The sequence below is a fragment of the Crocodylus siamensis genome, chromosome 1 (assembly GCF_052110815.1).
Source record: "Crocodylus siamensis isolate JL-2025a chromosome 1, ASM5211081v1, whole genome shotgun sequence".
NCBI classification, from domain to species: Eukaryota; Metazoa; Chordata; order Crocodylia; family Crocodylidae; genus Crocodylus; species Crocodylus siamensis.
The window spans coordinates 419,507,401-419,523,515 of NC_143395.1; positions in this window are offsets into that span (position 1 = coordinate 419,507,401).

The window sequence follows — 16,115 nt, forward strand, 5'->3', positions numbered from 1 at the left end:
TTAGCAGGTGTATTGCTGGATGTTGTGACCTTTGGGGGCTCCTTGTCCTGTATTTGGTGTCTTGTATCAGCTCAACATAAGCAGCATGTCATCTATTTTCTAGGGATGCTCTTGAAGGTCCAACTCATGCCCTTTACCTCTTTCTGCCATCCCTCAGGTGCTAGCAGCACTGCTCTGGCTTTGACAAGCCATCTGTCCTATTGAAACTGAGCTGTGTTTTCCTGGGAAAGGGTTTTTGGTTTTGAAAAACCAGCATTTTTTCAGTGACAAGACTTTTCATCAGAAAATGCCACATTAGCTCTCCTTCTTCTTCCCTGCCTTTCTCCATTTGCCGCACTAGCTGCCACCAGTAATGGTAGATGCAGTAATCTGTATTTTACTTGGGGGCACATAGGGCATGGATATAAATTAGGGTCATTTATTCCTCTTCTCTTTTTACTTCCCCCTCCCTTGTGATGTTGAGGGGTAACCAGCACGGGTTCGTGCCAGGCCGATCCTGCCTGACCAACCTGGTCTCTTCCTATGACCAGGGAACAAAGAGCTTAGATGGGAAGGAGGAAGTCCGTGTCGTCTTCTTGGACTCCCAGAAGGCTTCGACACAGTGTCCCCCCCAATTCTGGTGGGCAAGCTGAGGGGCTGCAGCATGGATGAATGCACGGTCACACGGGTGGCAAATTGGCTTGAGGGGCGCACCCAGAGGTGGTGGTGGATGTGCCGATGTCTATCTGGGGGGTGTGGGCAGCCGAGTCCCCCAGGGCTCGGTCCTTGGGCCGGTGGTGTTCAACATCTTCATCAGCGACCTGGACGAGGGGGTGGAGAGCATCCTGCTCAAGTTCACTGATGACACCAAGCCGGGGGGTAAAGTGAATACCCCGGCAGGCAGGGACCGCGTCCAGGCAGAGTTGCATAGGTTGGAGAAGTGGGCGGATCTGAACAGGATGCGGTTCGACAAGGTCAAGTGCAGGGTGCTGCACCTGGGGAGAGGGAACCAGCATTATAGTTATAGGTTCGGGGCTGCCCCCCTTGGCAGCACAGAGGCAGAGAGGGATCTTGGAGTCAGGACTGACTCCAGGATGAATGTGAGTCGCCAACGCGACGAAGCAATAGGCAGAGCCGACCGCACCCTGTCCTGCAGCAACAGGGGCATCACTGACAGGGCCAGAGAGGTCTTGCTCCCCCTCATGCGGTGCCGGTCAGGCCGCAGCTGGAGTCCTGTGTCCACTATTGGGCACCGCACTTCGGGGGGACGTGGGGAACCTGGAGAGGGTACACACGAGGCCACTCGCATGGTTGGGGGCCTCCGTGGCCAGCCCTATGAGGAGAGGCTGAGGGACCCGAATCTCTTCAGTCTCCGGAAGGGGCCAGCAGCAGGGACTTGGGGAAAGTCTGTTCCCCAGGGCCCCCTTGCAGTCACCAGGAACAATGGCCACAAGCTGAGGGAGGAGAGGTTGAGGTTGGATATTAGGAAGAACGACTTCACGGTAAGGGTGGCCAGAGCCTGGAACAGGCCCCCAGAGAGGTGGTGCTCTCTCCTTCCCCGGGGATCTTCAAGAGGAGACTGGACAGGCACCTGGCTGGGGTCTCATGACCCCTCCACCCCCAGTGTGCCTTCCTGCCCACGGCGGGGGTCAGACTTGATGATCTGTCTGGGTCCCTCCCGACTCGGCGATTCTGTGACTCTGTGATTCTATGATTCCCTTATCTCTAGGACGTGGCAAGATTTCTCCTCTTGCTCTTCCTCCTCTTGTCCTTCTCCTTTTTGGTCCTCTTTCATAGTTTCATAGTAGCTAGAGTCGGAAGGGACCTAGGAAGATCATCTAGTCCGACCCCCTGCCTTGGCAGGAAAGAGCACCGGGGTCAGATGACCCCGGCAAGGTGCTCATCTAACTTCCTTTTAAAAATCCCCAGGCTAGGAGCCTGCACCACTTCCCCTGGAAGCCGGTTCCAGGCCCTAGCCGCCCTGACTGTGAAGTAGCGCCTCCTAATATCTAATCTAAACCTACCCTCCGCCAGCTTGTGACCGTTATTCCTGGTCACTCCTGGCAGCGCACGGGGGAACAGGGACTCCCCCAGTACCTGCTGAGCCCCCTTGACCAGTTTGTAGCAGGCCACAAGGTCCCCCCTTAACCTTCTCTTGTGGAGGCTAAACAGGTTCAGGTCCCGTAGCCTCTCCTCATAAGGCTTGCCCTGCTGACCCCTGATCATACGAGTGGCCTCCTCTGGACTCTTTCCATATCATCCACGTCCCTCTTGAAGTGTGGCGCCCAGAACTGGACGCAGTACTCCAGCTGCGGCCTGACCAGTGCCGCATAGAGGGGGAGGATCACCTCCCTGGCCCTGCTCGAGATGCATCTGTGGATGCATGACAAGGTGCGGTTGGCCTTCTTGACTGCCTCCCCACGCTGCCGGCCCATGTTCATCGTGGAGTCAATGACGACTCCAAGATCCTTTTCCGTCTCCGTGCTGGCAAGAGGGGAGTTCCCCAACCTGTAAGTGTGGTGCCGGTTCTTCCTCCCCATGTGCAACACCTTGCACTTATCAGTGTTAAACCCCATCCTATTCTCATCCGCCCACCGTTGCAACCTGTCAAGGTCAGCTTGTAGCCTATTGCACCCTTCTAGTGCACCCACATCCCCCCACATCTTAGTGTCATCAGCAAACTTGAACAGGGTGCTTTCTACCCCGTCATCCAAGTCACTGATGAAGATGTTGAACAGTGCGGGCCCGAGGACCGAGCCCTGGGGGACCCCACTGCCCACGTCCTTCCAGGTCGAGAAGAACCCATCCACCACCACCCTCTGGGTGCAGCCCTCCAACCAGTTGGCGACCCATTTGACCGTGTGGGCATCGACACCACAGTCTCCCAGCTTTTTGATGAGGACAGGGTGAGAGACAGTGTCGAAAGCCTTCCGGAAGTCCAGAAAGACTACATCCACAGCAACCCCTGCGTCTAATGATTTGGTGACCTGATCGTAAAAGGCCACCAGGTTGGTCTGACAAGACCTGCCACTGATGAACCCATGTTGGTTGCCCCTGAGCATGCATTGCCCCGCAAGGCCCTCCTGGATGTGTGCCAGGATAATTTTTTCAAAGAGCTTACCCGGGATTGAGATAAGACTAACTGGCCTGTAATTTCCCGGGTCCTCTTTTTTTCCCTTTTTGAAGATAGGGACCACATTGGCCCTCTTCCAGTCCTCCGGCACCTCACCAGAGCACCACGAGTGCTCACAGAGCCGCGCCAGGGGTCCCGCAATGACCTCGGCCAGTTCCTGTAGAACCCTAGGGTGAAGATCGTCCGGACCAGCAGACTTGAACACGTCCAGCCTCTCCAGAAGTACCCTAACTAACTCCTCGCTAACCCCTGGCCCAGGCATGTCTCTCCCGGGGCCCGAGGGGGGCCCAGCAGGGAGGTGGCTGAACTGGTCCCTAATTAGGAAGACAGAGGCAAAGAAATCGTTAAATATGTTAGCTTTGTCATCTGGCATGACGACTAAGTTGCCCATCGTGTCCTGCAGGGGCCCCACATTACCCAGGACCCTCTTTTTACCCCCTATGTATTTGAAGAAGGACTTCTTATTGTCCTTAATCCAGGAAGCTAGTCCTATCTCCATCTCTGCCTTGGCCCTCCTGACTGCCCCCCTACATCCTCGGGCGACTGTAACATAGTCCTTCTTGGTGATGACCCCATCCCTCCATTGGGTGTATGCCTCCCTTTTAGCAAGGAGACATTCCCGGATGCTCCTAGTGAGCCATGGGGGTTTATGTGCCCTCCTGCTCCCTTTGACCCTTGTTGGGATTACCTCCCTTTGGGCATGGAGGATTGTCTCCTTAAGGAGCAACCACTCACCTTGGACATCTGAGTCCCTTCCCCTCTGGGTCCTCAGCGCTTCCCCAACGATCCTCCTTAGCTTGTTGAAGTCAGCCCTCCTAAAGTCTAGGGCTGTTGCCTTGCTGCAGCCCTTTGCCACCTTACGCTGGATGGTGAATTCCAGCAAGCGATGATCACTGTCTCCCAGGTGGCCCATCACCCGCAGCCCCCTCACCAGGTCATCACCCGTGGCCAGCACCAGGTCCAACAAGGCGTCTCCCCTGGTGGGGCTGTGCACCTCCTGGGTTAGATGGAGGTCCTGCACTCTGGCTAAGAACCGACGTGAGCGGTCAGACTTGGCTGACTGCTCCTCCCAGCAGATGTCTGGGAAGTTCAGGTCCCCCATGATGACCACATCCTTAGCCCTCACTGCCTCTGTGAGCTGACCTAAGAATTCCTGGTCGAGCTCTTCTCCCTGGTTGGGAGGTCTGTAGTAGACTCCCACCGTTAAGTCTCTCTCCCCTGGACTGCCTTTTACTCTAACCCAGAGCACCTCAGAGTGCCCCCCCTCTACCCCCTTGCTAATTGACGAGGAAGTATATTCCTCCTTGATGTAGAGTGCTACTCCTCCACCTTTCCTTCCTATCCTGTCCCTCCTGTATAGCCTATAGCCCTTGACACTCACCGCCCAGTCATGCGATGAGTCCCACCACGTTTCTGTGATCCCCACTATGTCAGGGCTGGTGACAGCTAGGAGGAGGGCGAGTTCCTCCTGCTTCTTCCCCATACTTCGAGCATTCGTGTAGAGGCATTTGAGGCCTCCAACGGTTGTGCCCACTGACCCCCTAGTCTCAGCAATGCCCCGTCCCCCATCACTTACCTGTTTCTCCCTTTTGACCATTGGTCTGGGCTCGCTGGCTGTTGCTGGGCCTGGTAGTTCATTGTCTCCTCCGCCCTCATCTTCCCTCTCCCCCGACGAGCCTAGTTTAAAGCCCGCCGAAGGAGGTTCCCTCTGAAGCTACTATATTTCATGTGCAAAACCCATCAGCGCCCTTTCATTGAGGAGAGCGATTTTGAAACATTTAATTGGCCATGTCACCCATTTCACAACTGATTTCTGCTTTCCTGGCCCATGCTGATCATTTCAGGGTGGGAACCAGTGTGGTGAAAGCAGGGGGGAGTGAAGCCTGAGAAGCCAAATGGACATATGGAGATCCCCCACAAAAATAAAGATACAAGAAGCCAGCTCCCCCAGGAATTCAGGCCACACCACTGATTTATGAGCAAGAGATGTGGTCCAGGGACTTTTTAAAGCTGGTGGGTGTCTAATCCCAGCCAGGGGCACGAGGACTCTCCATGCCATGTGCAGAACAGCAAGGAGGTTACTTTCAATTAGGCAGCAGCCAAACACTTTCCTGGGGGTTTCCATGCGTCTTTTATTACCACAAACATGGTGATTATGGAAGTCCTAAGAAGAACAGCTTGTTTAATAAGGGGTTGAAAGCTGTCAGATCCCCTCAAGCCAAGAGGAACTGCCGAACGCTGAATTGCTGTCTTGGCAGAATCAAGTTCCTTTCCACATTCCCATTCCCACTGCTGATATGAAGCCCCTCCTTGAGCTGTTTGCCTGCAATTAGGAGATATGAGAATATAACCCCAGCCCCTGCCTGTCTGGAGACTTTGAGTGTTGCACAGCTGGATGGAGGTATCGCCCCCGGCCAGAGAACATCTGCAGGGGAACCTTGCTCCAATATGCCCGGGATGGTTCCCTGTTCTGCACTCAGCCCGAGCACCACAACATGCGAGACATACGTCCACCACAAAGGTTTTGCATTCCCCATGCTATGGCACCTCTTCCATGTGGACTGTCCACAACCTGCCGATTTCACTTGGATCCAAATTCTCCAATGCTCCAATATCTGTTTGGTTCAAGGTGCATCCCTGGATATTTTCTGGGTGTAGCAGATGCCTGGGAAACTTCTACTGGCCTGTCCTAGCAGACTTCTCTCTAAAGAATAAGCAATGTTTTGGCTCATGAGACTGCTGGGAATGACGTGGCTCATCGTCAGGGGTCATGATCCCAGTGCAAAGTAGGCGGATGATAATCACCCCGGAATAAAGACGGGGGACAGTGAAGGAGAGAGTGGTCGAGTGACTTGACCAAGGGCATAGAGAGGAGCAGTGTCAGTTCCTGGCTGCCTGTCTTACATTGAGAAACCATGTCATGCGCATTGCCCTGTTCACACTGCCCTGTCCACACTGCCATGTCACTCATGCTGCCCTCAGGAGAGGTTAGGCAGCTCCAACACACCGAAAACCCAGCAAGCAATTAGTCCTCATGTTATATCTCCGACACATCTAACACTCACAGCTGCTGAAAGGAGCCTGACCTCCGTCACTGGAAGAATTGCACCTACATAATTGAAAGCAGTTCCTGTAATGTTGGCAGGCTAAGAATACCCTTGGGGTTTGTCTACACACAGCTTCTCAAGAAGGATTATCTTAATTCAGGAAAGGTGTGGGTTTAAAGTGAATTAGTTCAGCTGTAGTAAAACCTCATACAGAGTCTTTCTGATTCAGAGCTAAAGTGGTGTAAATTGGATTTAGCTTAATTCACTCTGGAGCTAAATCCAATTTAAGCCTGTTCGGTTTTGAGTAAGACTTCCCAGGCAGGGGAGTTGCTAAAGTTAAACTGATGCACTTTAAAAATGAATTCAGATTTATGTCATTGTGTAGACAAGCCCTTATCTTAAAGGCAGTGTTCAATGGATGCAGGAAACACGCTTGGGACTAGGGACCTGGGCTGAGATACGGGTAGTGGCAAGGAGCCCCCCAGGAGAGGGTACTTGCTCAGAACAACCGTGACTTTGTCTGGTCTCTGGGAGTGCCCCTCAAAGCCAGCCAGGCTTCTTCCCACTCTGAGACCCAGGCTTTTTGGTCCCTTCCCATCCCTGGTTCTTTGTGAGGCCAGAGCCCCCCTAAAACTGCTTCGCTGCTCTTGTCCCTGTCTGCACAGCCTCTGAGCCCCGCAAACTGCTCGGCTGGTCTCCTTCGCCAGTCTGTCTCCCCCAAGCAGACACTCTCCTTCTCCAGTCTGCCCTTCCTATAGTTGTGCTGGCCTCTTTCTTCCGTTTTGGATGTGTCTGGGCCATCTCCTCCAGAGGGTAAGTAGCAACCCTGAAGCAAAACAGGGCTAGTTAAGGATTAAGATAATTTTTGTCTTGTCCTGCAAGGTAGCCAGCCCTGGCACAAAACCCTCCATGCCCTGTGCACAAGCTAATGAGGTAAATCAAGGCATGCTATGTTATAATAGGAACACATTTAAAACAGAAATATTGGAATCAAACCCAGAGCCCAGTGTGAGCGGCCTGGGTGAGACTCCTTGCACAGTAAATATGGCAAATTATGCTGACTTTAGAATACAAGGCAGTCGAGGGGAAAGAGACTTAACGGTGGGGTCTGCTACAGACCTCCCGGCCGCGGGGAAGAGCTCGACCAGGAATTCTTGGGTCAGCTCACAGAGGTCGTTAGGTCAAAGGATGTGGTAGGCACGGGGGACCTGAATTTGCCAGACATCTGCTGGGAAGAGCAGTCAGCCAGGTCTGACCGCTCACGTAGGGCCCTAGCCCAAATGCGGGACCTCCATCTACCCCAGGAGGTGCATGGCCCCACCAGGGAGATGCCTTGTTGGACCTGGTGCTGCCACGGGTGACGACCTGGTGTGGGGGCTGCGGGTGCTCGACCCCCTGGGCGACAGCGGTCATCGCCTGCTGGGAGTCACCATCCAGTGCAAGGTGGCAAAGGCCTGCAGCAAGGCAGCAGCCCTGGATTTCAGGAGGGCAGACTTCACCGAGCTAAGGAGGATAGTCGGGGAAGCGCTGTGGTCCCGGAGGGGAGGGGAGCTGGGTGTCCAAGGAGAGTGGTCGCTCCTCAAGGAGACAATCCTCCAAGCCCAAAGGGAGGTAATCCCAGCACGGATCAAAGTGGGCAGGAGGGCACACAAGCCCCCACGGCTCACCAAAAGCATCCGGGAATGTCTTCTAACTAAAAGGGAGGCGCACACCCGATGGCAGGGAGGGGCATCCCCAGGGAGGACTGCACTGCAGTCGCTCAGGGTGCAGGGGGGTCAGGAAGGCCAAGGCGGAGATGGGACTGGGACTAGCGACCCGGATCAAGGACTACAAGAAGTCCTTTTTAAATACATAGAGGGCAAAAAGGAAATTTGGTCGTCACACCAGATGACAAAGCCAACATATTTAACGATTTCTTTGCCTCCATTTTCCTGAGCAGGGACAGGATCAGCCCCCACCGGCCCCCCTAAGGCCCCAGGGAGGTGCACCCAGGCCCAGGGTCAGGGCGGATCTAGTCAGGGAGAGTCTGGAGGGACGGGACGTGTTCAAATCAGCGGGTCCGGACGATCTCCGCCCCCGAGTGCTGAGGGAATCGGCTGCGGTCATTGCGGGACCCCCGGCACGGCCGTACGAGCACTCGTGGTGCTCTGGTGTGGGGCCAGAGGACTGGAAGAGGCCAGTGTGGTTCCCATCTTCAAAAAGGGGAGGAAGGAGGACCCGGGAAACTATAGGCCAGTTAGTCTTACCTCGATCCTGGGCAAGCTGTTTGAGAGAGTTATCCTGGCGCATGTCCACGAGGGGCGAGTGGGGGGAGATCATGCTTGGGGGCAACCAACACGGGTTCATTAGCGGCAGGTCCTGTCAGACCAACCTGGTGGCCTGCTACGACCAGGTCACCAAACCCTCAGACGCAGGGGGAGCAGTGGACATCGTCTTCCTGTACTTTTGGCAGGCCTTCGACACTGTCTCTTAGCCCGTTCTCATTAAGAAACTGGGGGCTGTGGTGTCGACCCCCACACAGTCAGATGTGTCGCCAACGGGCAGGAGGGCCGCACCCAGAGGGTGGTGGTGGATGGGTCCTTCTCAACCTGGAGGGACGTGGCCAGGGGGGTCCCCCAGGGCTCGGTCCTCGGGCCTGCACTGCTCAACATCTTCATCAGCGACTTGGACGAGGGGTAAAAAGCATCTGTTCAAATTTGCTGATGACACTAAGATGTGGGAGGAAGTGGGCACGCTAGAAGGGAGGAATAGGCTGCAATGGGACCTAGACAGGTTACAGGGGTGGGCAGACGAGAACAGGATGGGATTCAACACCGACAAGTGCAAGGTGCTGCACCTGTGGGGGAACAACTGGCACCATACCTACAGGCTGGGGAACTCCCTTCTCGTCAGGGCAGAGGCAGAAAAGGATCTTGGGGTCATCCTTGACTCCAAGATGAACATGGGCCGGCAGTGTGGGGACGCGGTCAGGAAGGCCGACCGCACCTTGTCCTGCATCCACAGATGCATCTCAAGCAGGTCCAGGGAGGTGATCCTCCCCCTGTATGCGGCACTGGTCAGGCCGCAGCTGGAGGACTGCGTCCAGTTCTGGGCGCCGTACTTCAGGAGGGATGTGGACAGCATGGAGAGGGTCCAGAGGAGGCCACTCCCATGGTCGGGGACAGCAGGGCAGGCCCTACGAGGAGAGGCGATGGGACCTGAACCTGTTCAGCCTCCACAAGAGAAGGCCGAGGGGGATCGAGTGGCCTGTTACAAACTAGTCAGGGGGGACCAGCAGGCACTGGGGGAGTCCCTGTTCCCCCGAGCACCGCCAGGAGTGACCAGGAATAACGGTCACAAGCTGGCAGAGGATGGATTCAGACTAGACATCAGGAGGCACGACTTCCCGGTCAGGGCGGCTAGGGTCTGGGACCAGCTTCCAAGAGAAGTGGTGCTGGCTCCTACCCTGGGGGTGTTTAAGAGGAGGCTGGATGAACACTTTGCTGGGCTCGTTTGACCCCAGTACTCTTTCCTGCCATGGCAGGGGGTCGGACTTGATGATCTGCTCAGGTCCCTTCCGACCCGACCAACTATGAAACTATGAGTGTAAATTTGGTACCTGCATCACGCAGGTATCGCATTTATGCCCAATTAGTTACTGAATAGTAACTACCATGTAGACGCCTTACTGCGCAGTAACGTTGTGTGTGAGGACTCACTTGGACTAACTTTAGTCCCAAGTCAGTCCACATGCAGAGTTGATGCACTTTAATGCCTTCATGTGTACACACTGGCCTATTCCCCCTTTCTGCACAATAAATTTAAGCTGGTATCAATGCATGTGTAGACACACACTTAGTTTCTCCGAGCCAGAGCTTCCTGCCTGGAAATGGAGATGATGATACTTTCTTTACCTGGCTTGTCTGGGTAAACTTTGAGATCTTTACAGAGACTGTCTTTTGCTATGAGTTTGTACAGTGCGTGGCACAAAGGTGGGTACTTTGAGGATTTTCAAGGCTACTGGGCTTTGCTGATTGTCCCCTCCCCACTCCCTGTTACATGTGTCTGGGTGTTTTTAAACCTTCCCAGAGGTGCTGGGTGCTGCTGCAGCCCAGGCTGGAGATGGGGACCGGGCTGTGCCAATGCTCCTGCTGGCATTGAAACCATGAGGGTCCTCGCTAGAGGTTCTTGCCTCTTCTCTCAGGGTCAGACCACTGCTGCATTTGGGGTCAGATTGGTATAGGCAAGGCGGGGTTTGCCTTCTTCCGTAGTGGGAGGGTGTTGCTTCTACTTGAGGTCTTTTGACCATATATTAGCAACCTTTTACAGCAGCAGGACATCGGCTGCCGCGGTCCCTCTGCTTTAAGTGTGGCAGGTTCAGGTGTGATGTCTGGTTCTACGTCTGGGCTGATGGTAGTTTTTTACAAATACATAGATGATGGATTTATCCGGGCTGGTTTGGACAGGGCTGAGTCTGCCTCAGCAGGGGTTGGACTAGATGTGACCCCTGGAAGTCCCTTCCAGGTCGCCTTCTCCATGATTCTGTATGATTCTCTGTGTCAAGAGGTTGACTGAAACTCTAGGTGCCCTGGCAATGCAAGTAATAATGATGGAGGTGATATGAAATGCCCCCCAAACAGCAGACCTTTGTGAACATGCAAGGGAAACAATGGAGAATTTTTTTTCTCTGACAAAAAGGAGGAAATGAAGGCAACAAAAAGTCTGGGAATATACATTCACGCTTAAGGCTCCCTTTACCTTGGCTCTGCTCTCAGCCTTTTGGCATTTGCTGCCTCATAGTTGAGTCCTGCCCTGAATGGTTACACACTCGCTTCCCCATGCATAGGGAAGCTTTAATTCATTCTGCAAACATTTCCCCAGGAAGCCTGCTTTTAAGAGCTTTGCTCAGCCAATCGGGGACGGGAGTACTGTGCAACCAATCAAAGCTCTGCGGCCTCACTCCTCTTTGAAATCATGAATGGGCGGGCAGGCAGGGGTGACTCATGGAGTGATTCAAAATGAGGGAGGCATCAGTGTCCCGTGCCATCCCCTCCACAGGGCCCTCTGCTAGGGGCCTGCGCGGTGGGGCTCCAAGTTGCCCATTGCATCCACGTAGCACATGCACATGAGTCGAAATAGGCGTACAGAGGAGGTCTCTGTCAGTGGTGCTTATGATAAAATCATAGAAAATAAGGGTGGAAGGGAGCTCAGGAGGCCACATTCAGTTCCGCCCCCTGCTCAAAGTGGGACCAGCCCCAACTACATCATCCCAGCCAGGGCTTTGTCTAGCCAGATCTTCAAAACCTCCAAGGATGGAGAGTCCACTACCTCTCTGGGGAGCCTGTTTCAGTAAGAAAGTTTTTTCTTAATACCCAACCTCAACTTCCCTTGCTGCAGCTTGAGCCCATTGCTCCTTGTCCTGTCATCTGCTCCCACTGGGAACAGTCCAGCTCCATCCTCTTTGCACCCCCCTGCAGGAGGTGAAGGCTGCTATCAAATCCCCCTCGGTCTTCTCTTCTGCAAACCAAATCAACCCATTTCCCTCCTTCTCTCCTCACCAGTCCTGTCCCCCAGCCCCACATCCATTGTCATCACCCTCCACTGGATTTTCTCCAGTGTGTCCACATCCTTTCTGCAGTGGGGGCCCAAAACTGGACACAGGACTCCAGATGTGGCCTCCTCAGTGCTGAATAGAGGGGAAGACTCACTGCCCTTGACCTGCTGGCAGCGCTCCTCCAATGCAGCCCAGGATGCCGGTCGCCTTCTTGGCAACAAGGGCGTGCTGTAACTACAGTCTTTCCTTCTCTTGCGTGGTCAGGAACTGCAGATGCTCAATTCTATTTTGCAGTTCATGTCCCTCGCCATGCCCTTTCAGAGGAAAAGAAAATTGCAACTAGAGCAAAGCACTGGCAAAGAGGGGAACACCCTCTGGGCAAGAGCCACCGCCCCATGAAATGCAGGTTCAAGTGAGCCTGTTTCACTTGAACCTGCATGTCTGGAGTGGGTGGAGTAGTTCCTATACTTAGCATTATATAGCAGTATTTCTTTATAGAGCACCTGGGACTGAAAGGTGCTATATAAATTTGAGCAAGTCACTTGATCTCTGTGTCACCGTTGCCATCTGGGAAATGGGTCTAATAATATGCCTTGGACCTGCATGGTTAGCAAGGGGCTAAAAACAGTGCAGTCATAAAGTTTGCAGAGTGCTGAGATACTTTGGGGATTGGGACTCTCCGCGTGCTTGTTCTCTCTGCTATTTTTTGCCCAGTGTGCCTCAAATGGACAAAGGCGTGAAATGTCCAACATTCCCTCAGGGCCCAAATGTCACAGCTTCATTGTTCTTCCCTCGCATGTTAAACCTCCAGTTGAAGCTGTGTGAGAGTAGCTATAGAGCAGCAGACAAAGGCTGACTGGTGCCTTGGTCATCTTGCAATACTTTACAAGCAGAGATTAAGCTGCTGGGTCCAGCAGGTGAATGGGCTGTAAGGAGACAGACAGCTGCAAAGAAGGACTGAATAGGTGCACAGCCCCCAGACAATGTGTAAGCAAGAGACTCAGCAGAGAAAGGAAAATCTCATTCATTTCCTTTGGTAATATAGTAGCTCCCTCCAGGTTTCCTCACAGATAACAATGAGTAATTAACTTCATGGGCAAGTGGTGATAACAGCTCTCGAGACCTGTGCATCACTGGTCCTTCTGCAGGAACTGGGTCAGAAACAAAACAGGATGTCTTGTGAAAGGGAGAGGGGCAGGATGGCCTTGCAGATAAGACACTGGGATGGGATCCAGAAGATCCAGGCTCTACAGTCTTCGAATACAGTCAAGGGTGGTTATAAAGAGGATGGTGATAGACCCTTCTCTGCGGCTGCAGGGGACCGAACTAGAAGTCATGGTCTCAGATTGCAACAAGGAAGATGTAGGTTGGATATTAGGAAGGATTTTCTCACTTTGGGGGTGGGTAAGTGCTGGGGCCGACTGCCTGAAGAGCTGTGGGATCACCCTCCTTGGAAGTTTTAAAGGTTGGGCAAGTATTTGACTGGGATGGTTCAGACAGAGGCGATCCTGCTTTGAGCAGGGCGTTGGACCTCTTGAGGGTCCTGCTACCTTTATTTGTATTATGATTCTCCTCTTTGCCCTGCCATACATTCCCCCTTGGTCTTGAGCAAAACGCTTCTTTTCTCTAGCCCTGCCGAAAGGGATACCAACCCCTCCTTGGCCTGTCTTGCCTATGAAGACTGCCATCTCTTTGGGGCAAGGCCAGGCTTTTCCCCACGCCCCTGCACAGGTCCTACATCAGTGGACACCTCCATGCAATACCGGTGTTCAAACCACATGCACTGTCTGTGCTTTCCCCAAATAGCTCCCAGGCAAGTGGTGCTCAGCCTTCCCATGCAGCTGCACTAGCTGTGGGGAAACAACAGAAAAAGGACATAAATATTGGAGGGTGTGAGATGGGAGCTGCCTGTGCTGATGCCAGGGGCCAAGGAGAACTCGACGGGTCAACCTTCCTCATCCCGATGGTGACCACTTAGGGTCTCAAGCAAACCATCATCTTACCATCTTACCTTGCAGGGGCCAAATTCTCCTCTCAGTGACCCTGGTGCAAAGCCATAACACTGAGTCTAGGATGGCGTAGATTTGCTCTCTTGAAGTTACGTGACCTATTTTCAAATTCCAGCCGTGCCATTTGAGTTTAGGGCACACGGGCGCTCCACGCTGAGAGAAGAGACTGACCGGGACTCACGGCCCTCCAAGCATCATAGAAAAGCAGGGCTGGAAGGGGCCCATTAGGCCACCTAGTCCAGTGGTTCTCGACCATTTTTGTACCAGGACTCAGTTGTAAACATCAATGGCCAGTCCCGACCCAGTGCCCCTCACTCCCGACCCGCTGCCCCCTGTCCCCGGGTCAGCGAGTGGGGTATGGGGGGCCCCAGGCATCCCCTTGCAGGCTGGAGCTCTGCCCCCACCCGGTCCATACCAATCCGGCCAGGGGGTAGAATTCCCTCCTGACCCCAAATCTCATTATTGCTCTGACCCTAAGCAGAGGGGCAAGACCCTCATGGGTTAAGTCCCAGCAGGAGCACTGGCAATGCCCACTCAAAATCCCGGCTCAGGTTCAAGTGAAACTGGTTTAACGGTGCAGAGCTCTTGCCAGCCTTGGCCATTTTCAAGGGGCCTAATCATAGCTTTACCTTAAAATAGTAAGAGTAGCGAGTGATGTAACCAAATGCACTAGATATTATTTTGCTATAATTGATATATTTTCACTAAAATGCTTAGATCATCTGTAGAAACCAAAAACAGCCTTTCAGGGAAGACCCTAAACTTTAAAGTAAAGAAGAAACAGAAACAGCATTCCTCAGTGGGGAAGGAATGGAGATAAGAAACCCTCCTTCTTCCCCAAGTCCATAAAAGATCTGGCTCAGGTCAGCTTCAGTGAAACACAGAAAGTTAAATAAAACCAGTCAGAGGTCCTTCATGAGACTATTAAAACCAGGCATCTATAAATAGTGGGCTCAGCCCAGAAGGAAATTTGGAGAGCTCTGCAAATTCAAGAAGACTTGCTGTCAGCCTGTGCGCCACCTCCTCCCAGGCCTCGAGCCTCCCAAGCTGGTATCGGTGAGGGTCTATGTTGGGCTGCTGCGGGGAGCCGGGTAGACTTTGGGACATTTGTTCTCACATTTTAAGGTGCCAGCAAATAAAAGGTTGGGCTGCAGACCTGTTTCTGCCTCGTTTATCAGTAGTCTGCCCAGACGGTTACCTGTAATCCAGGTAACAGAGCACGCTGTACAGAAGTTTAGTATAGGGCGTGAAGAACTCAATGCCAGTTTTGCAAGGGGTTGGGAGAACATGCAGGCATAGGGTTGGGAACTGAGCTTTGCAATACAGCCCGCAGAGCAGGCTCTAGCTGTTGTTACACAGGCATAAATACAGCATCGCTCCCCTAAGTCCCCGCAGCTACTCTGATGTGCGTGAGAACAGCCACACGCTTCAGCCACCTTGTGAATCACCACTACTACATCCAGGGGTTGCTCCCTCCTTGCATACACGCCGTCCCTTCTGAATCAGAGTCCCAGCAGCAGATGCTATTGCTATCGGCAGCATCCACCTGTAAAAGAGAGCGGATAATAACATCCTGGAACCATATTGTGGCGGTGCAATTGGTTGCAGAGCCTGATTTTGGTCTGGACCTTGACCTAAGGTTTCTGTCTGCAGCCAACCAGAGATTACCAAACAGCTTTTTGTCATTCAGCACTTTAAAATATTAAGGAATCCAGAAGTGGTCCATGCAGAGCACTGGGTGATCTGCCAAATGAAAGGATCAGGCCCTGGACTGACATCGAGGCCAAGGCAATGAACAGATGATGGATGGTTTGCCTGCAACATATTCTCCCACCAAAGTTACAAAGGCAGTGCACTTTGGCCAGGACGTGGTGTCTCTTAGCCCTCCAGATGTGGGAAGCAGGGGTGACACACTCAGTAATCACAGTACCCCTTCACAAGGAAGTTTGGCAGGCCTTCTCCCATAGCCAGGATAACAGACAACATGGACTGAGTCCTGGGAGACACTTGGGTAACAACCCTAAGATTTTATACAGAAAAGCTTAACTCTTTCACAGTGCTGGCCTCGGCATTTAGCATCTTTCTAGGGCCCAAATCTCTTTTTTTAAATGACAGGAGAATCTCACCTACTACTCTAATAAACTGTGCCTGTCTACTTTCTCAGCTGTAACCCCCAATATTCAAATGCAATCATAGCAATTAGGTCAATCTGTCTTGAAAGAGTGAGGTACTGATCCCTGCAGGGAATGGCACCAGCTGCTGGTCCGGGGGAAGTAGTTTGGCTCCCCCAAAGCTGCAAATCGTGTCACCTGCCCGTGCTAAATTGTCTCCACTTCCTCGCAAACCCATCAGGTCACCTTGGGCCAACACTCTTTGAAGCCCACTGTCTTCAGTGAATCTCCTTCCTGTGAGGT